Source organism: Festucalex cinctus, chromosome 1 (genome assembly GCF_051991245.1).
Source record: "Festucalex cinctus isolate MCC-2025b chromosome 1, RoL_Fcin_1.0, whole genome shotgun sequence".
In the NCBI taxonomy this organism is placed as follows: Eukaryota; Metazoa; Chordata; class Actinopteri; order Syngnathiformes; family Syngnathidae; genus Festucalex; species Festucalex cinctus.
In genome coordinates this window covers 1224860-1248461 of record NC_135411.1, presented here as the reverse complement: position 1 = coordinate 1248461, position 23602 = coordinate 1224860, and the positions used below count along the sequence as shown (strand labels likewise).

Here is a 23602-nt window from a genome sequence, read left to right as displayed (position 1 = left end):
TCCATGTCCCAAGAGCCAGCTTCTGCAGCTGGGGGGGTCGGTCCGCCAAGGTCTCCTCCCATGGCTGCCACCCAGCCTCCACTGCACCCGACCTCTGTGGCCCCTCCCACCGGTGGTGAGCCCATGGGAAGGTGATACAGTATCTGATATATTATTGACATATATATATATGCAACATTTATTTGTACTGCAAGTAATACAAATGACTTTTGGCCAGTTTTTGTCATCTGTGGCTCTCACACTTTCCTTCAGCAAAGTTTTGACGCAACACTTACCTTCCAATAAAGGTAAAATGTTCGTGATGACTGATGATGACAAGCCATTGAAGTCAAGGAGGCGGACCTCAGAGCCAAGGAGTAAGTTGAGGGCAGGTACCAACTGACTCCTTATGTAGGGAGGGCACTAATGCTGATTGGCTATGGATGTAAGGTATTGCCACACACTTCCCACCAGGGGGAGCATCATCTCATCAGCGCCACACTCAGAAGTACAAATGCAATTGCATTGTACTGTCGCTTCTCTTAATGTGATCATTTTTGTCGGAACGCCGCCTGTGAGTCGCAGCGGTGGCCGGAAACGGAGCTGGTGTGTGAAGCCCGGAAGTCCAGGTGGCCTCTACTCCATTTGATGTGTATTTTGATTTCAAAATGTGATGAAAGGTTGTTTGATGACAAGAACAATTTGCCTGCAGAGGCAAAAGTGCCACATGAACAGAAATTATATTATTCCATGAAAAATGAAAGAATCAAAACCAGGTATGGACACAATTTTGTTCTTATGTCATCTGAATATTGTATGCTAATCATGTCAAAATTGTTACATAGAAAGATAAAATGTGCAAAATGCACTAGCATATGGCGTGTTAGCTAGCACGGAGCTGTGGTGGTTGAGTTAGCAACAAAGAGTAGGACATTTGCGTCAATCATTTCAGTGATAACACTGTTCAACAAAAAATTTTAATCGCAGATGGCTTTGTGTGTCTGAACGTATTGTCGAAGCTTATTTGGGGAAAATTGCAAGGTGGCTTTATTTCTATTTCATACACAAGGCAACTCAATGTGCTTCACACAAGCAAATACACAACACGTACAAACATCAACAAACAACCATTAACAACATTCAGAAGCAAACAAAAATAACTTCCTAAATTACGTACAAAAAAAACCATTTAAACACATTAACAGCAAACATTTAATATTTACAGGTTGAGTAGTTTTGAAAGCATTACATTTACACTTTTAAGATGCATTGACACTTTTACAGCACACCAAACTCACTTCCCTTCGTTTTTTGAAGCTTCAAAGATGGCTGCTATTCTCACCAGCACACTCGTGTCTCTCAGCAAGCTTTTTACAAGAGAATCTTTTAGGACAAACACTGCAACTGAATGGTTCCTTCCCACCATGTGTTCTTGTGTGCTTTCTTAAATTTGACATGGAAGAGAAGCTTTTTCCACAATCTGAGCAGGAATACGGTTTCTCTCCAGTGTGTGTTTTTGCATGTGCTGTTAAAGAATTGGTGGAAGCGAAGCTTTCCACACATTTTGTGCATGAATATGGTTTCTGTCCCGTGTGTGTTCTTATGTGGCTTCTTAATTCAGGTTTGGCAGGGAAGATTTTGCCACAGGCTGAGCAAGAAAAAGGTTTCTTGCCAGTGTGTCTTCTTGTATGTATTGTTAATTCTGACTTACGGGAGAAGCTTTTGCCACAGTGAGCAAGAAAAAGGTTTTTCCCCAGTGTGTGTTCTTGAATGTAATGTTAAATGTGACTTCTGAAAGAAGCTTTTGCCACAGTGGGTACAAGCAAAAAGTTTTCCCCCAGTGTGTGTTCTTGAATGTAATGTTAAATTTGACTTCTGAGAGAAGCTTTTGCCACAATCTGAGCAAGAAAAAGGTTTCTCACCAGTGTGGCTTCTTGTATGTCTTGTTAAATGTAACTTCAAAGAGAAGCTTTTGCCACAATCTGCGCAAGAAAAAGGTTTTTCCCCAGTGTGTCTTCTTGTATGTGTTGTTAAATTTGACTTCAAAGAGAAGCTTTTGCCACAATCTAAACAAGAAAAAGGTTTTTCCCCAGTGTGTCTTCTTGTATGTGTTGTTAAATTTGACTTCAAAGAGAAGCTTTTGCCACAATCTAAACAAGAAAAAGGTTTTTCCCCAGTGTGTGTTCTCAAGTGAATTTTCAAACTTCCTTTTGAACTCAATGTTTTCCCACAGTGAGAACATTCGCAGGATTTGTCGTCAGTGTGACACGACCTATCATCAGCAGCATGTTCATCATTACCATGCAGATTATCATCATTATCATCATCATCATGAGAAGAAAGGGACCTTATGTCATCACTTTTTATTTTTGATGGTCCCCAGTGGTCTGCATCACTTTCTGGAATCATGTTTTGAGGAGTTGCGATGCTGTTTGGAAGCTCCGCCCCTCTGCCCTCCTCACTCTCACCCTTGACTTCATCTTCACTCTTTAAAGGGGCGAAGGTCATTGGTGACTTGGTGACGTCATCCTCAACCTCCTCCTTTTTGACGCAAAGGGTCTTTTTTTCTTCTTTAAAATATGGATGCTCTTCCTCCTCTTTCACACGAGACTTCACCTCCTGTTCATCAAGACGAAGATATTTTTCACCGACATCTGCAGGACACAAGAAGAGAAACACATTTCATTTCATTTTCATTTATTTCAGGCAATAGTGTACAGTTGAACACAGCAACAAGTCATACTGTAGTTTCATAATATGAACAGAAAAAAAAAAAAAAAAAGAGGAAAATTTGATTCTGCCTGAAAGGGAGTGGGAAGAAGAAAACTTATTTAATCCCACCCCCGTTTCTCATCTATAAAATTACAAATATACAGTACTTCCTGCAAGTTACAATATTTCTATCTTAAAAATGTTTTTATCAATATATAGACAATATAATGGCATACCATTAACTGAATTATTAAGTGCTAATAATGGTGATGTTTTCGTAGGTAACAGATATCACATTTTTATGGTTCATACCAACGATGGTAATACATTCTATATTCCAAGAATAAGACATAAACATACATAACTTTAGTAATAGACAATAACAGCAGTAGTAGCAGCAAGGACACATTTACACCAAGTATTTATAAATTCAAGGTCCTCCGACATATTGTGACCAAACCATGTTTTTATATAACATTTTAAATCTGAAAATATTTTGGGATCGCTTATGTCGAGTACCCAGACTATTCCAATATTTCACACCACATACTGACACACAAAAACGTTATAAAGTCTCCATATCCTCTCAAATTATGAACTAACTCTTTAAGTTGAAATAACTGTTGTAGATTAATTGGCAATAATTTATTAAATGCTTTATATCAGATTATCAAAGTATTACATTTAACTAGATCTTTAAATTTGAGTAAAGACTGTGTGTATGTTCAAGAAATCCAACTTTATGTATAATCCGCAAAGCACGTTTTTGTAATATGATGAATGGCTCTATTGTACACTGGTCGGTGTTACCCCACACTTCAACACAATATGTGAAGTAAGGGAGGACCAGCGTACAATATAATGCATGGAGAGAATCCTCATCAAGACATGACTTTACTTTATTCAAAATTGGGAGGCATTTAGAGATTTTATTTTTTGTGTGTCTGATATGGGCTTTCCAAGATAAATTTATTAATTATAACACCGACAAATTTAATCTCACTTACATTATCAATTAGGATGCCATCTATAGTTATCTGCGATTCAAAATGTATTCTAGATTTACTAAAGATTATTGTTTGTTTTTTCTACATTTAACGATAATTTATTCACATCAATCCACATTTTTATTTCATCAAGTTCATTATTCACAGCACTCACAAGCTCATTATAATTATTACCCCTACAAAATATATTAGTGTCATCCGCGAAAAGTACAAGTTTGAATGTCTGAGACACACTGAAAATGTTATTAACTCTTTGACCGCCAAAAACGTTTAATAACGTTTAGTAAAATCACGATGTATGCCGCCATGAACTTTAAGTTCAAGTTACATTTTTAGTTTTTAATATATCAGTGGTCAGTGCAACATCCAAGTGCAGCACAGCCAGGTCAATGAGTTGTGAAATCAAATACATCCACTAACTATGGCCAGCAGATGGCAGCATTGTATCTCTTTTCAATGGGCTGCCGGTGTATGGAATTACTCAACTCAACTCAAGTTTATTTAACCTCACAGCGGAAGCTGCTCGGGCCCTAACTAGAGCTGCGAATTACAATGAACCATGACGCAATCTGGTGAAATCGAACGTTTTCAAGGCTGTCGTGAATGATCACAGCCTTTGTCACATTAAACCTAATTTGACGGAGCGTCACTAAACAAAAAATATTGGTATGAAAGTCACTGTTGTGGAGAAAATGTATCTTTTTTTTTTTTTTCCCCAATTTTCGCTCAATGTCAAATGACCTGTTTTCAAATGGTGATTACTAAAGAACGGAATAAGGTAGAAACACACTTTTTTTTCTAATGAAAGAATGTAATGTGATCTTTCATGTGGCACCCATGTTATATATGTAGCAAAACAATATAATTTTCAGTTTACATCAAAAAATAAGTTAAAATGCTAAAAATCCGCTGGCTTTGGGGGTTGTTTTTTGATAACGTGTGGCAGTAAAAGAGTTAATTTACATATTAAATAATATTGGCCCTAATACAGACCCCTGGGGAACACCACAAGCAATGCCAAGTTGTCCAGATATGTGCTGCCCCATTTGAACATATTGCAACCTTTCTTTTAAATAACTTTTAATCCAGTCACCAGCAACTCCTCTAATCCCATATTGTTCCAATTTATTTACTACAATAGAATGGTTAATTGTATCAAAAGCTTTTTTGAGATCAATGAAGACCCCAACTGCAATTTTCTGTGTCGAGTGCATTTGTGATTTCTTCAGTTGCATCAATTATTGCCATTGCCATAGTTCTATTTGCTATGAAACAATATTGACCTTTATGTATTAGTTGATATTTTTCAAGAAAACTTTCCAAACGAGAATTAAAAAAAAAAAAAGGTTTTTCAAAATTTTTTGAAAATTGCGGCAATAAAGAAATTGGTCGATAATTTGTAAAACTGTGGTTGCTTCCATTTTTGAAGGGAGGTATGACTTTTGCGACTTTCATTTCAGGACAAACTTGTCACTTCCTGCTCACTCGTTGCAGAGAGGAACAAGTGACAGCGGATTATGTGTGATGGTCGAGGTGCAATTATTAACTCCCAACAAATATTTGGGTTGGTCAAGTCAAATTTCAAGTGTGAGTTGGGAAAAAAAAAAAAAGGGTTGGCGACAACACCGTACATGGAGCACTTTGATCGATGGACGGAAGGTTTTTCACCAGTTTGTGTTCTTTTGTCTGTTGCAGAAGTTGACTTCTGAGCGAAACTTTTTTCCCGTGTTGTGTGCGCTTTCAAACTCCAGTTTGAGCAAAAAATTTTTTTTACCACATTGAGAACATTCCTAACTAGGGGTGTCGATTCGGCGATATATCGCGATACTACATCGCGCGATTCTCGAATCGATTCAATAATCGGCTGAATCGATTTTTTCGATTTTTTTTTTTTTTTTTTTTTTTTTTTAAGGATTCACACCTTGAGCATGGAAGAATGTTATATGAACGGAACATTAAGCCTTAATATTTTATTTTAATGCTGTTCAAACATGAAACAGATTACAACCTCTATAAGACTGAAATTTCAGATAAATAAATAAGACATTTTCATATAAATCTTACACTCTACAAGCTTACTGATTAGTATTTTCTAAATTTGAATGAAAAAAAATCGCAACAATCGACTTATAAATTCGTATCGGGATTAATCGGTATCGAATCGAATCGTGACCTGTGAATCGTGATACGAATCGAATCGTCAGGTACTAGGCAATTCACACCCCTATTCCTAACAGTTATATAACATATTAACACACATATATCTAACATAGCCCGATATAGGCCGATTATCGGCGCCGATATTGGGCATTTTGACGAATATCGGCATTGGCCTTTTTCAAAATCTGACGGCCGAAAACCAGTTTAGGGTCTGGGAGCTATTGATCAAAATTTTCAGTTCACTTTATAACCATTTGTTTTTGTGACAGAAATGTGAAGTTTAAGATTTCAGGTGTTTTTTTTTTGTTTTTTTTTAATTTTGTGGAAAAATATTTACTCTTGAAAACTAGAGTGATATGGTAGTTATTTGCTTACTTTCACTTTTTAGACAATCCAACAAAGTCAAGATTGGCTTTTGTATTTTAGAAAAATTTGACACTAATTACCCCCCCCCCCCTTTCTTATAATCGGCTTCAAATATCGGTTATCTACCTCCTTGACTACTAATAATCCCCATCGGTATCGGCCCAGAAAAAAAAAATATAGGTCCATCTCTAGTTCTTATGTCATCATGAATTTGTGCCTGTGGTGGTCACCAGTGTTCTGCATCACCTTCTGTCGTCATGTGTTGAGTTGAGCTGCTGCTTGGAAGCTCCGCCCCGCCATCGTCCTCACTCTCACCCTTGTCTTCATCTTTACCCTTTAAAGGGGCGAAGGTCGGTGGCGACTTGGTGACATCATCCTCAACCTCCTCCTCTTTGACACGAACGGGCTTTTCCTCCTCTTCGATGTGAGGATGTTCTTCCTCCTTTTTAACATGAGGAGGCTTCACGTCCTGTTCGTCAGGACGAAGATATTTCTCGCCGACGTCTACAAAGACAAAACACACATTTGGCTTGGTCTAGGGCTGGGAATAAAAGTCGACCAAGTCGGTTTGGTCGACCAGAAACAGCAGTTGACGCAAAAATGCATGTGTCAAATCTATTTTAAAAAACATATTTGCGGCACCTGGACGTCCAGGACAAATATTTCGGTTTCGCACGGACACTTATTGTTTACTCCAATTTCACCACGACTAAGTAAGATGCTTCCGAGGGTTTGTTTGTGGTCTCTTTAGACTGAAAAGGGAGAAAATTAACATCGCTACATGTCTTGTGTTTGGAACAAAACAAACTGCGTCAAAATCGCTAAATAAAAGCTTGAATGAATTTGTTGCCGCCGGCAAGACACACGTAAGATGGTGGGCGGCCATACGTGCATCAACAACAGGAAGTCGTAGCTCCAACCCCGAGCAAAAAGTATGGAATCACCAGTCTTGGACAAGCACTCACTCAGATGTTTTATTGTGTAGATCAAACTCAGATAAAAAGCATGAAACAGTCGTAAGGTCATTCCAAAGTGCAACATCTTGGTTTTCAGAAACACTAAAAGAAATGAAGAAAAACTTTGTGCTGGTCAGTCAATGTTACTTTTATAAGAGCAAGTGCAGGGAAATAAATATGGAATTACTCCATCCTGAGGAAAAAAAAAATGCAATCACTCCATTTTGAGTCAATTTTGAGTCAATTTCCTTCCCTTAATTGGGAACCTGCCTCAGAGGACAGCTGCTCGTTATTCAGCAGTTAAAAACAGTGCAGTTATAACACCTTAGAGGGCTGCTGGACCAAGTGGATTTACAAGAATCAAGGCTCCAACAGAGGAGATGTCTCTTGAGACCAAAGACAAGATTATCAAACTTGTTGAAGAAGGTAACTCTACACGTATGGTTGCCAAAGATGTGGGCTGTTCACAGTCAGCTGTATCGAAGGTCTGGACCAAGTACAAACAGCATGGGAAGGTTGTTCAAGTCAAGCGTACTGGTAGACCATGGAAGACATCAAAGCGTCAAGACAAACAACGAAAGGCCATATGTCTTGAAAACAGAAAATGCACAACGAGACAAATGAAGAAGAAACGGGAGGAAGCTGGAGTCAATGTATGTGACAGAACTCTGCAAAATCGCTTCAAGGAAATGGGATTTACATACAGGAAAGCTAAAAGGAAAACATCACTGACGCTTCAACAAAAAAGAACAAGACTGCAATTGGCTGAGGAGAGGCAATCATGGACTGCGGATGACTGGATGAAGGTCATCGTCAGTGATGAGTCACCAATCTGCATTGGACAAGGTGACGACACTGGAACTTTGTGCCGTTCCAGTGAAATTTACAAAGAGGACTCCCTAAAGAAAACATCTGTACAATCTGTACAATCGGTGACGCGCATGCGCAGAAGATCGGCGATCTTGGATCGCCAACTATGGCACCCACACTAGAACAAGTCCTGAATCCAAGATTCGACTTCTGGACGGACCCTCCTCTCCAGCACCCCTGAATAGACCTTACCAGGGAGGCTGAGGAGTGTGATCCCTCTATAGTTGGAACGCACCCTCGGTCCCTCTTCTTAAAAAGGGGGACCATCACCCCGGTCTGCCAATCCAGAGGCACTGTCTCCGATGTCCACGCTATGTTTTAGAGGCGTGTCGACCATGACAGCCCCACAACATCCAGAGTCTTTAGGAACTCCGTGTGGATCTCATCCACCTCCGGGGCCCAGCCACCGAGGAGCTTTCCAACCACCTAAGTGACTTTGACCCCAGAGATAGGTGAGCCCACCTCAGAGTCCCCAGACTCAGAATCAGAGATTCGACTTCCCTACGGACCCCGAAACTGGACGCAGACAGCCAAAACTAACAGAGACAGAGACCAGCCGCTAGCAGCTCCAAGCTAACCCAATCCACGGTAACACAGTCATTTGCCAAGGGTACTCCATATGAAAAAAGTTTGAAGTTTTGAAGTTTATTGAGCATGTAAACATAACATACAATCATAAACAAACAGCAAATAAAAATCGGGAGAAAAAAAAAAACCTCATAACAATCATTAGAAATTGTTTACATGTCCAAAGGGAGTAGGAAGAAGTTAAAACTTATCTAGTCCTACTCCTTATCCCTTACATCGTATTTCAACTGTAAATTAACACATTGCAATAAACGAAAAAGTGCAATCATACTCATGTGGACAACCCCACTTCAACACACAATTGCCAATAGCGCATGTGCATGAACCCCCTGGGCGCACACCGCAACAATACATCATCGTACTCGCACATTCAACCCTCATCACCCAAACAATGGAATCAAAAAGAACATTTCATTTAATTTCTATAATTGTACCGGTTCACGTCTGATCCAAATAATACTCTTGAACATTTTTTTTTTTTTTTAAACTCAACGATTGACTTGCATCTTTTCAAGTCATTACCAAAATTATTCCATAAATGAACACCTCTTACAGAAACACACATTTGCTTAATATTTGGTCTTGAAACGAAAACAAGCAAGCAAGCGGTGGAAAGAAGTAACTGAGGCTGTTCATTACCATTTGTGTTTACTAGTGTTGTTCCGATACCGATACTGGTATCGGGCAGAGGTGCCGATACTTCATTGAAACAGTATCGGTGTCTGTGACTACGCACAAGTAACATGCCGATACCATTAATTCTAACACTAATATCGGATTTTCAATGCAGCATCTTGTGTCTTGCTGGTGCACGACATTCACCGGTATGTGACATGTTCACTGCATGCCGATCTAAGATATCCTATTGGCCCTTGAATGCTCTGAACCAATAGCAGGACAGATTTTTCATGTTAAGGAAAAAAAAAAAAAAAAAACTCAAGTATCGGTCTGGTATTGGGCGATCCTGCAAAGCTGGGTATCGGTATCGGGGGCCAAAAAACGGTATCGGAACAACACTAGTATTTACATGCATTTCAATTCCAACCTGCTCAGAAAGCTTAGTTGGCTTAAGATGGCTGTAATTTTTCTCTTTTAGGGTTTTATATACATTTTAAATATGCTTTAAATATTAGAAAAATGTTCAGAAATGTGAAGATTAGCCTAAAAATATATGAAAAAAAAAGAATCGTGATAAAATCGAGATTGTGATTTTTTCATTTTTTTAATAGAACCGTGATATGAAATTTTTACCATACCATCCTACATTGAATGATGCAATAGAATACGGTCCAAAATACATTTTTGAGACAGGATTCAGAATTATGTAGCTGATTACAATTTGAAAGTATTCTCCCCAGCACTGTTTATAGTATATGCTCATCATGTTAGTAGTAAAAATAAATTTAAAAAAATCCCACCCACAGGTCTTGAATTTATTTTATTCCACTTGCTCTTTATATACAGTATTAAATATAAATATAATTTACAAGACTTAGACTTGACTTTATTGATCTTAAACAATAATAAATAAATCAAAAATAATGACTCTTTTCGGTTATTTCCAATGCATTCATATGGCGATCTGGATAGCAACGTCCCCGAAACAGGAAGCATAAAAGCCAGTGGCCGCACATGCGCAGTTGTAATTCCGATTCGGCTTATTGAATTACTGTGTACAGTAATGACTGCATTTATTGTTTTTTTTTTTTTTTTTTACTCTATATAGTAGCGCTGAGCAAGGGAGAGTAATAAGAAGTATACAAACCTGCTGCGTGTAGCACAATTCGAGGCTGCTGGCAAACATCGTCCAGCGGTTGAAGATGTTGCTCGTTCTCTTCTTTGACTCCAAAATGTTCCTCCTCGTCCTTTGGTGTCGTTCTCGCCGACATTTTGGCACAATAATGCCAACAAAGTCACACTTGGTCTCTTCCTGACCACGTCTTGTGTGCTTCTCTTTGTTAGCGGCTAGCGAGCTAAGCTAAGCTAAACTAAGCTAAGCTAAGCTAACTAAGGCCGAGAAGCATCAACGCGCACCGAAACGAGTTTAAACACACGCCGACATTAAATAAATGGTGTCGCAGACCTTCAAAATGGTGACGGGCGTCCTGTGTGGAGGCTGCATTCAGTTCAATACCGAATAAGAAATAATGATTAAACACCACGGACCCGCCCGCCGCGGCAGTGATGACTCCGGAAACCAAAGTAGACGTGCGGTGGAAGTCGGGCAGGACACGCCCCCGCTACGTTATGATTGGCTGGTGGAAATTGTCCGGAAGCTTCAGAGCAAGCATTGTCATCAAGTCATCGGCAGATGTCGCCATTTTTGCTGCAGTTGAAAAGTCTCATTCCCGTTTTTTTCAGTGTTTTGTTTCCCGATATAATCGTAAAGTTTAAATGCCCGTTTATATTGGACTTATTTAAAAGAGCTGAAGTTTATTGTGGTGAATGTCTAGTTTAAAAATTCGCCATCAAAGTTGAACAAGCTTGTTGAGGTTAACTGAATGTTTATTATCAGGGATGAGTTTAATTTGTTGTAATAGTTTATAATGTACCGACCCTAGCTATTAATAAATGTTTGAAACAGTATCTGATACATTATTGATATATGCAATATTTATTTGTAGTCAATTGTATTACTTACAATTGACTTTAGGCCAGTTTTTGTCATCTGTGGCTTTCACACTTTTGCTCCAGCAAAGTTTTGACGCAACACTTACCTTCCAATAAAGGTTTGAAGTTTATTGAACATATAAACATAACATATAAACATATAATAAACATAAACAAATAGCAAATAGAAAATTGAAAGAAAGAAGAAAATCTCATAACACTCATTGATGGTTTACATGTCCAAAGGGAGCAGGAAGAAGTTAAAAACTTATCTAATCCTACCCCTTAATAGCTGTATTTTATTTCATTATTAATCCAGTAAATTAATACATTACAATAAAAGAAAATGTGTAATCCTACTCATGTAGACAATTTCACTTTAACATATCGTACATTTGTCAGTAGTGTATGTGTATGAATTTCTTCAATAATAATACATCATCGTACTCGCATATACAATTTTCATTACACTCATAATGGTACATCGAAAAAGGAAATCACATTTCTGCAATTGTACTCGCTCATGTCCGATTTAAATCATACTCTTGAACTTGACTTGTAAACATTTCTTTTAACTCAACAATTGACTTGCATCTTTTCAAGTCATTACCAAAATGATTCCACAATTTGTTCATAACCATATTTGGATTTTTTTGTAGACACTTGTACCCCTTATGTCATAAGGGCGAGGTCATCTGCCTGCAGAGGCAAAAGTGCCATAGGAACAGAAATTGGACGGAATTGGTCTAACATGAGATGAACGTCTTTACAAGCTGCCAAGAGGCACTTGCACGTTATGACATGAAAACTGAAAGAAGCAAAACCGGGTATGGATACAACTTTGTTCTTATTAGGGGTGTGCTCAAAAAATCGATACGGCAATATATCGTTGTGGACCTCATCACAATACACGTATCGATACACAGGCATCAGAATCGATATTGCTTGTTAACTTTAAATCGGCAGTTCACGTTTGCCTTTGCGGCTTGCATTGTACCTAAAATATAAAAACCAGCAGCGTCTTTGAAGTTAATTGCCTTCAATTAATGCAAAAATAGCTCACTGGTGATTGGACACTGTGTCTTGCTAAGAAAAATGAAAGCAGAGGAAGAATGTCAACATTTGGCACGTATCTCAGTGTACCAATTTTCCCATATTTTGTTAAAAAAAAATAAAATATAAAATGTGTCTTATTTGGGATACATATGTATCGCGATACGTATCGTATCGTGGCCCCTGTATCGTGATACGTATCGTATCGTGAGGTTGGCGGCAATACCCAGTCCTAGTTCTTATGTCATCTGAATATTGTACATCCATCCATCCATTTTCTGAACCGCTTGTTCTTCACAATGGTCGCGTGGGTTGCTGGAGCCTATCCCACCCCGAACGGGTTGACAGCCAATCGCAGGGCACACAGAGACGAACAACCATCCACGCACACACAAGCACGCCTTAGGGACAATTCGGAGCGCCCAATTAACCTGCCAAGCATGTCTTTGGAATGTGGGAGGAGACGGGAGTACCCGGAGAAGACCCACGCGGGCACGGGGAGAACATGCAAACTCCACCCAGGAAGGCCGGAGCCTGGACTCGAACCCTAGTCCTCAGTACTGGGAGGCGGACGTGCTAACCAGTCAGCCATCCTGAATATTGTACATTATGGTAATAATGTAAAAACTGTTATATAGAAACATAAAATATGCTGAATGCATGTCCAAAGACTAGCATATGGCACGTTAGCTAGCGCGGAGCTGTTGTTGGTTTGATCTCGAGTTGAGTTAGCCTTGCCAGCCAGTCGACACTCTTTCAAATATTGCAAAGAGTAGGACATTTGCGTCAATCATTTCAACAGCAAATCTTAATCCCAGATGGCTTTGCGTGTCACTGAAGGTATTCTCGACAGCGTTTATTTGGGAAAATGGAAGCGGGCTTTATTGCTAATTCATACACAAGGCAGCTAACTCAATGTGCTTCACACGAGCAAAAAACACATCTACGAACAGCAACAAACAGCCATTAACAACATTCAGAAGCAAAGCAAACAAAAATAGCTTCCAAAATGACAAAAAGGACATACATTGATTTTTAAAAGCAAACGTTAAAAACATTTAATATTTACACGTTGAGTAGTTTTGAAAGCATTACGTTTACAATTTTAAGTAAGACGCTGGAGTTGATACTTAAGCCTTCTGAAATCCTAATTTCTATACTTTTACTTGAGTAATGAACGTGAATCATTTTGACAGACCCAGGTAGCGTTGAATTAGGGGTGTTAAAAAAAAAAAGTCGATTCGGCAATATATCGCGATATTACATCGCGCAATTCTCGAATCGATTCAATAGGCGGCCGAATCGATTTTTAAACGTCCATTTTTGATGCAAGAATATTCAACAAAATGTCTTACTTAGGGTGAGGATTCACACCTTATTTGCTCACAATAATGTGTAAATACGTTTTTTTCAATGTTCTAAGTGTCCCAAAGACGTATTTATACGTTTATTTTGGGGGTTTTTTTATGCTAGAGCATACAGAAGGCTTTGATGCAGCCTCTCAACTGCAAAGAACGGTTGCAGAAATGGTAGTTATTACACAAACGGCCAGCAGGTGGCAGCAGAGCAAAGGAGATCAACCAGGGCCATGTAGAAAAAAAAATGCTCAATTACTTATAGATTTGTGAAAACTGATGAAACTTAGCTCTCTTCTAATGCAAATTGCTGCAAAACGGAAACAGATAGAAACATACTTTTTTTACTGATGAAAGAAGAGACTTTCATCTTTTTTTGATAGGTTCCATGCTTTTATAGCCATAAAACACAATATTCTGTGGGCCTTGCAAAATCAGTCAAAATCAGGTAAACCAGCCATGAGCGAACGGGACTACTTCTGTGAAAATGGCGGCGAGTGAATGAGTTAATCATGGAAATATGTTATGTTAATTAATGGAACATTAAAGCTGTTCAAATATGAAACAGATTACAACCTGTTTGTTAAATACAGTGGCTCACAGTTATGACTGAAGTCTCAGATAAATCAATAATACATTTTCATACAGATCTTGCAGTGTAGATGTACAAGTTTGGTTAGTATTTTCAAAATTTGAGTTTTTAAGCTTCAAAGATGACTGCCATTCTCACACTTGTGTCTCTCAGCAAGATATTTAGAAGAGAATCTTTTAGCACAAACACTGCAACTGAAAGGTTCCTTCACAACATGTGATTTTGTGTGTTTTTAAAACCGACTTGGCAGAGAAACGTTTTCCACAATCTGAGTAAAAAAAAAGGTTTCTCGCCAGTGTGTCTTCTTGTATGTCTTGTTAAATGTGACTTCTGAGAGAAGCTTTTGCCACAATCTGAGCAAGAAAAAGGTTTCTCGCCAGTGTGTCTTCTTGTATGTATTGTTAAAGCTGACTTCCGAAAGAAGCTTTTGCCACAGTCTGAGCAAGAAAAAGGTTTTTCCCCAGTGTGTGTTCTTGAATGTAATGTTAAATGTGACTTCTGAGAGAAGCTTTTGCCACAGTCTGAGCAAGAAAAAGGTTTTTCCCCAGTGTGTGTTCTTGTATGTGCTGTTAAATTTGACTTGTTAGAGAAGCTTTTGCCACAATCTAAACAAGAAAAAGGTTTTTCCCCAGTGTGTGTTTTTGTGTGTTTTTTTAAATTTGACTTCACAGAGAAGCTATTGCCACAGTGTGTACAAGCAAATGGTTTTTCCCCAGTGTGCGTTCTTGTATGTCTTGTTAACCTTGACTGCTGAGAAAGGCTTTTGCCACAGTATGTACAAGCAAAAGGTTTCTCGCCACTATGGATTCTTGTATGTGTTGTTAAATCTGACTTGCCAGAGAAGCTTTTGCCACAATCTGAGCAAGAAAAAGGTTTTTCCCCAGTGTGTCTTCTTGTGTGTATTTTTAAATCTGACTGCTGACAGTAGCTTTTGCCAATATATGAGCAAGAAAAAGGTTTCTCGCCAGTATGGATTCTTTTATGTGTTGTTAAAACTGACCTGCGAGAGAAGCTTTGGCCACAATCTGAGCAAGAAAAAGGTTTCTCGCCAGTGTGTCTTCTTGTATGTCTTGTTAAATGTGACTTCAAAGAGAAGCTTTTGCCACAATCTGAGCAAGAAAAAGGTTTTTCCCCAGTGTGTGTTCTTGTCTGTTCTTTTATATCTGACCTCCGAGAGAAGCTTTTGCCACAATCTGAGCAAGAAAAGGGTTTCTCGCCAGTATGCATTCTTTTATGTGTTGTTAAAGCTGACCTGCGAGAGAAGCTTTGGCCACAATCTGAGCAAGAAAAAGTTTTCTCGCCACTGTGGCTTCTTATATGTGCTGTTAAAGATGACTTGTAAGAGAAGCCTTTGCCACAGTGTGCACAAGCAAAAGGTCTTTCCCCAGTGTGTGACTTTGTGTGTTTTTTTAAAACCGACTTGGCAGAGAAAGATTTTCCGCAATCTGAGCAAGAAAAAGGTTTCTCGCCAGTATGGCTTTTTTTATGTTCTGTTAAAACTGACCTGCGAGAGAAGCTTTTGCCACAATCTGAGCAAGGAAAAGTTTTCTCCCCACTGTGGCTTCTTATATGTGCTGTTAAAGATGACTTGTCAGAGAAGCCTTTGCCACAGTGTGCACAAGCAAAAGGTTTTTCCCCAGTGTGCGTTCTCATGTGAATTTTCAAACGCCCTTTTGTACTCAATGTTTTCCCACAGTGAGAACATTCCCAAGATTTGTCGTCAGTGTGACACGACCTATCATCAGCAGCGTGTTCATCATTACCATCCAGATTATCATCATTGTCATCATCATCATGAGAAGAAAGGGACCTTATGTCATCACTTTTTGCTCGTGATGATCCCCAGTGGGATGCATCACTTTCTGGAATCATGTTTTGAGGATTTAAGATCCTGTTTGGAGGCTCCGCCCCTCTGCCCTCCTCACTCTCACCCTTGACTTCATCTTCACTCTTTAAAGGGGCGAAGGTCATTGGTGACTTGGTGATGTCATCCTCAACCTCCTCCTTTTTGACGCAAAGGGGCTTTTTTTCTTCTTTAAAATATGGATGCTCTTCCTCCTCTTTCACATGAGACTTCACCTCCTGTTCATCAAGACGAAGATATTTTTCGCCGACATCTGCAGGACACAAGAAGAGAAACACATTTCATTTCATTTTCATTTATTTCAGGCAATAGTGTACAGTTGAACACAGCAACAACAAATCATACTGTAGTTTCATAATATGAACAGAAAAAAAATAAATAAGAAAAGACGAAAATTTGATTCTGCCTGAAAGTTACAATCTTTCTATCTTAAAAATGTTTTTATCAATATATAGACAATATAATGGCATACCATTAACTGAATTATTAAGTGCTAATAATGGTGATGTTTTCGTAGGTAACAGATATCACGTTTTTATGGTTCATACCAACGATGGTAATACATTATATATTCCAAGAATAAGACATAAACATACATAACTTTAGTAATAGACAATAACAGCAGTAGTAGCAGCAAGGACACATTTACACCAAGTATTTATAAATTCAAGGTCCTCCGACATATTGTGACCAAACCATGTTTTTATATAACATTTTAAATCTGAAAATATTTTGGGATCGCTTATGTCGAGTACCCAGACTATTCCAATATTTCACACCACATACTGACACACAAAAACATTATAAATTCTCCATATCCTCTCAAATTATGAACTAACTCTTTAAGTTGAAATAACTGTTGTTGAATTGAGTGGATTGAGTGGGTCAGATGAAACGCCATATCATGTAAAATGAGATAGCAAATTAATGGGCTAGACTCAATTCTTAGTTAGAGACCAATTGGTGTCTATAGGACTGAATCATTCTTTGGCCTCTGGGTGTAGTTCCTCAAAGTAACCACCAGATGCCGCCAAACCTGTACAACTAAGCCACCCACTCAGCATTGCCCGGACATTCCATATAAGATACAAATTAAATATAAATAAATGATATCCTGAATTAAATAATAATACACAACACAATCTATATTCGATAATTGTTAACCTGATTTTTGGATCAATGTTTGTAACACATTGAAAGCCAACTATGAAGTTTTTCTGTCTTTCTTTTTCTTTTCTTTCATTTATAAGCGATACTGTCTTTTATCGCTGATAATATTGCTGTAACTGCATTGAAAAGATTATCCGTATGTATTGTTTGATTTAACAAAGATATATACAAGATGTGCAACAGAGATTAGAATTAACCTGTTAAGTTCAAGCTGAGAGAATTTGGGATTTAACATGTCAGGTATATATATGTTATTCATGCTTGCTTAATTAATATATATATGATTTTATTTATTTTAACGTTCATCATTTGTCGAATAGAGCTGAAGACCTTGACATATTTTCATGTATGACTCATCATGCAACGCTGTGTATCCATGACACATTTGTAAGGAATGTATGACCTCATCATGACTCATCTTCATGGCCCGTCGGTGGAAGATTACTGAAAATGAGTTCCAGCAAGTGCGCTTTGATATGAGAAGGTGCGCGGAGAGACATTCACCGGAAGGAGTCAGTGGTGTGGCCCAAGAGTATAAAAGGCCGTCACCAACTCTGAGCTAGGCCCTTTTCACCCTGCGATGTGTCTGTATAGAGTGCATTCTCGAAGATGGAATATAACTGCCTGCCTGGACTTTGGATTTTTACGAAGGACTGGGATTAAGCTGTGACTGGAATCTTTTCTTCAATGATTGGTAATGTACAAATCTTTTAGCAATAATGATGTATAATAGGAAGATATGAATGACTAATCGCGTGTTAGGGTGGGGGCCATTTAATACACTCTCATATCTTTAAAATTATTTTCAGCCAAAAACATCTTATTGTCGATCAGGTCTTAAGCTTTTCCGAGGAATGATCAATCTTGTAAAGCTTATTGTAAAAGGTTATATTATTCCTAATCTCCTGTTTTATTTTGTTTTATTTTATTTTATTTTATTTTATTTTATTTTGATTGATTTAAAGTTTTATCATTAAATGTGATTTTTGATTTATATTGGTTGTCTTATTATTGTTAATAAAATTATTTAAAAGACAAGGTTCGTATTAATCATTCTACTATCTTGTCTCATATTGTTTTGATTTTATTATATTTATTTTTGGACGTTTTAATAAGTCCCTTTCATTTGTTTATGATTTTATTTTTATAAGTTGGTCGTTCTATAAGACCTTTTCATTTGCTTATGATTTTATTTTTATAATTTGGTCGTTCTATAAGACCTTTTCATTTGCTTATGATTTTATTTTTATAATTTGGTCGTTCTATAAGACCTTTACATTTGTTTATTTTTATTCTTTGGTCGTTTTATAAGACCTTCTATGATTTTATTTTATTTATTTGAGGTCGTTCTATAAGACCTTTTCATTTGCTTATGATTTTATTTTTATAATTTGGTCGTTCTATAAGACCTTCACATTCGTTTATGATTTTATTTTTATTCTTTGGTCGTTCTATAAGACCTTAATGTTTGTTTATGATTTTATTTGGGACGTTTGATGAGCCCTCATTATTTTTTTGATTTTATTTTATTTATTTTGGACATTTTAAGTCCACCTCATTATTTTTTTCCCAAGACGGACAACAGTAACGGACGTTTGGAGGAAGGTAAGTGCATTTGAATAACCTCTAACCAATGCTTCCATCTGTATTAATATAAGTCAAATACTCCTGCTTGATATGTAACAAATCCGTATGATCCTAACAAGGATTATTAAATTACTAGGTCAATAACAAATGCAAACAACTCAGAGAAGTGGAGCTGCCAATGAAGTGAGGTGTACATGCTAGCATTCCTGGGCTCTGTGTGTGTGGTTACTCACTCAGGATTGATAGGTGTATGAAAACGGATTGGCCTCATGATAAGATGACAGTGAACAAACCTAGGTGAATCCACTTTGATATATCGGCTTATTTAATTCCCGTCTCCTCACGCTGACGCCTTAGAGCTGGTGAGGAAAAAGGGGAATTTCTAACCCTTTAATTGGAGAGTCGATCAGGACATATTTCCCGATTTAAGTCCTGCGGGTAAGCGGAAGTTGACATGTGGCGCCCATAACGTGGGGCTTCGATTGACTCATTTTTGTCAAAATCGGGATCGATCGAGGCCCAAAACAGGAACCCGAGTGAGCGAAGCTTGAGGCTCTGAGCGGAGGGCACAGTGCTTGGAGCTGATAGCGAACTCGCTGATAAATTGTCATGTCATACGACCCTGAGCTAACACAAAATAGTCTCTTTGATGAATAGTGTTTCATGGAAAAGAGCTTCTTTAATTGTGAAAATCTAGTGTGATTTTTGAGTCGAAGTTGATTGTACTATTTTGTGTTAAAGAAACGGTGACTGGCTCCCCCAGTAGACTTGCACTCTAAAAGAGGTTGAGTGTGAGAAGGCCATTCAAAGTGAATGGGCTTTAACAGCGGCCTGCTGCTCTGGTCAGCTGTGAAAGTACTGATAGTGTACTTGGCAGAGCGCGCTGCGGCGCGCATTCCTGAGGGAGGGGCTGAGTCAAGGGGTGGTTCAAGCCCGCCCACAAAGAGAAGGAGGGCTTGAACAGTTAGAGTTAATGTTGAGAGGCTGCTTGGAGAGAGGCAGCCTTTTTTCGGTTTCCCGACAGGAGTGTCCATTGGCACAAGAAGAAAGTCGTCGAGAACCGAGGAGAAAAGGTAGGAGTTTCCACTAGACTAATGTTCTAGTGGAAGCAGCCTTTTTCGGTTTTGACAGGAGTGTCCATTGGCACAAGAAGAAAGTCGTCGAGAATCAAGGAGGAAAGGTAGGAGTTTCCACTAGACTAATGTTCTAGTGGAAGCAGCCTTTTTCGGTTTTGACAGGAGTGTCCATTGGCACAAGAAGAAAGTCGTCGAGAACCAAGGAGGAAAGGTAGGAGTTTCCACTAGACTAATGTTCTAGTGGAGGCAGCCTTTTTCGGTTCCTAGCAGACGTGTCCAGGAACAAGAAGACATCCAGATCCCGGAGAAGAGAAGCGGGAAGGATTACAACCGACCTGGAAGGACAACACACCCCACCGTTTGAGAGAGGACATCCGCCGACGAGTAAAGGTAGGAAAAACTCGAAGTCGGTAGTCCTGATAGCAGTAGAGGCAACGTACATGGGTACGGAGCTGAGTAACCAGGAGCTAAAGTACGTCCCTGAACCCAAAGCGCGCGGGGAAGGCTTCGGAAATAGATAGCTCCACTCCTACAATAAGAAAGCAAAGCGGGCTACAGAACACGCTAGTGAAGTAATGGAAAGAATAATAGGGAGAAATGGGAGGGGAAAGCCCCCCAGCCCTACAGAGGGGGTAGCAGGGTTAATGCCTGCACCCCAGCCTCTAGAACAACCAGATATACCAGTAGTGGTTATGCTACTGGGCGAGGGTGTAGATCGATGGCCACCAGGAGCAAGAAGGCACCTGGAAGTAAACAACCCTTCAATCCGTCTTGCCGACCTCGCAGCTGAGGTGGAAAGGTCGGTGAAGGAAACAGGAGTGTTCGTGAGTGAATTTCCCGAAATAATGGGCATAGCAACAGTAGTGGTAAACCACCCCCAAGAGGGATGCACCTCTGGGACGGTGGGCCTTTGGGTCCACTGGTGGACTGTGTTGTTGGATGTGTATAACGTAGTGGAAGTAACTAGCACCGGAGTCCAGTGGGACTCTACGATTAAATCCCTCGCTGAGAAAATGCAGATAAGGGTGGAATTAGCAAATCCCAAGGGGGCTGAAGAATTAAGCTTCAACCTCTGGGAGCAGTCGGGATTTGATCAAAAGCAGAAAGAGTTAAAAAAAATGCGGAAAAGGCCAGCTGAGGCCGTTGGTGAAGAGGGCTTTGTTGATATGGGCTCATGTGTCCATGAGGAGGATGCAGGAGCATCAGAAAATGAAAGCCCGGGAAAAATTGTAAAAATGACTCCCCTGATAAGAACGGCGCCCCTGGGTGGGCTGCCGGAGGAAACAAAAAAGGTTTCAATTGGGAATGGTGTAATATTGTGCCACTATGTGGGAAGCCCCTGGCAAATACGGGGGGATGCTATAGTGATAATAACAGATAGATCACTAAAACCGCATAGTAAAGCGCTTGGAAACATTTTAAGGCAGGAAGCGGGACAAGAATATGAATTAGAGGTTAAACAAGAATTACAAAAAGATAATCAGCGGCCAATAATAGCGGCAAAAACTAGTGGCGGGAACACTCCCTACGGCATGATAATACACGTGCCAGGGACAGAGTGGAACCCCAAAATCGATCAGTCACAATATGCGGACGAGATGGCAAAAGCATTGGAGAGGGGGGTCGACAAAGCGTTAGGAGAAGGAGCGGAGAGAATAGTGATGGCTGTAAATTGGATTAAAACTGGAAAGATGCAGTGGCAACTGGCTGAGTCCATAGCAGTAGCAGCGTTCACTCTAAGAGCTAAGACTCCTGTAACAACACCATCGGGAGTAGAATTTGTGATAGTAATATCAAAAAAGCAGAGAGAGGAACGAGTTAAATCAGTGACAGACGAGATTTTAACCCGTACTAGACAGATGGATCATGAACGACGCCAGCTCCAGCAATCAATAAACGGAGAACCCAGGGACTCACCCCAGTCATCATCCCCAGTTAAAACATCTCCCGTGCCTCTCCCGGTAAGTGGAAGGAAGGCAGAAGCTGCCCGGGAGGTGGAAGACGAAGAGCAAGAGGGACCGAGCAGACAAACCCCAAAGGGAAAAAACAAGGCCCCAAGGGGAACGGTGACCTTTAGCCCCGTCACGTCTACCCCTGGAACAGCACGGGAGCTCTTTCCGGGACAACCCCCCATAACGCCGGTGCCCCTGCCACAGGTTTCGCAAAAAAGGCATATGGGAAATGTAAACCCGATGGGACCGTTAGCGATGCCAGGAGATGGGAGCGAAGAGGAAGACGATGAAGAGCAAGCTCCTGTTTCGACCGTGATTGGCGCTAACCCCGCTGACGAAGACCAAGACTCAACCTCATCAGAAGATGACCCGGGCAACCCTGGCCAGAACCCGAAAATAGTTACAAGACCAGTTAGTAAAAGAAAGAAAAATCCTCAACCTACGTTTGACGTGTACCAATCCTCAGCAAGGGTAGCTAGAGATCTTAACCTGGGATGGATCGAGACAAAGGATGGGCGAAGAGCTTACGTACCCGAGGCAGGGCAAGTAGATCGCCCCTATCCACCTGCCTGGCTCAATAAGCTAGATAGTAAAATGCCTCTAACTATGCGAATAATTTATCGCGAGGCTATTAACATTTTACAGGCCCCGCCATATACCACATTATTAATTCACCAAGACCTGACTAAGAATTTCAGGGATGGCTACGTGGCGGTGGCACATGATTTTATGTTGAGAAGGCTTAAAAAAGCAATAAATAATAAAGCAAAATGTGAGCTGAGAGCCGACGATGACCTAAATTCAGGTTCTGATAACGATGGAGCAGCGGTTACTGTAACGGTACCAGCTGCCCCAAGAACCTCTTTGAACCAACAGTCCCAATATGTGACACAGCTGGGATCAACTACAATAGTACCAAACCCAGTGCCCCAACCACATGACATGGAGGGGGATGTGCAACAATTTAAGACCTTGAAGGAGCTGGTTCGCCAAAAAGGTAGGCTAGAGACAGCTAAAGAGTATTTAGTTGAGACATGGCCTATGATTAGAGACGCCCCAGGAGGAGATGGTGCTAAGAAACTATGGCTTCAGTACATCATCGCTAGCCCTGTCGGACCATACGAAACACCACAACAGGTCTACGAAAGATGGGTGGACGGCGAAGATGAGGATGAAGATGCCCATATTAGCAGGGCTAGAGAGCAACTCAAAAGGGACGTTTCACTGCTAAATGTGTGGCACAAAATTAAGGAAGTTATATCTCCAAATAGGTATATCAAAGTGCTGCGGATGATTGTCAAGGACAGAGGGAACGAAGCTGTCTTTGTGAAAATGGCCCCAAATAGCACGACGCTGAAAATTGAAGCCTCCGTTAAGAAGTGGGATCGCCTAACTAAGCATAACGCTGAGAAAAGGAGGACCGGACCAGTCGCTAGTCGCACCCGAGGGAGCGAACAGCAGGTCCAGCAGGGAGCTCAGCAACCAGTTCAGACTGTCCCCTACGTGAGACCTCAGCAGCAGAGAACGAACTGGAATCAGAGACAGGCCACCCAGCCAGGACAGCAGACGAGGCCCCAACCAAGACAACAGCCAGCAGTGCGAAGACCAGGTCCAGCATATATGCCCAAAGAAGAATTTGACAAACTGAACCCAGAAGAAAGGAAGGCCTTCCTCGAGGCTCGCAAGGCTGCAGCCTCCGGGGGGC

General features: G+C 40.0%; 1 pseudogene; it reads right to left on the bottom strand.

Annotated features, from left to right (window-relative positions):
• LOC144006301 (uncharacterized) overlaps positions 1 to 16357 on the bottom strand; it is a 37198-nt pseudogene extending 20841 nt beyond the window's left edge.
• Between the last annotated feature and the right edge of the window lie 7245 nt (positions 16358 to 23602).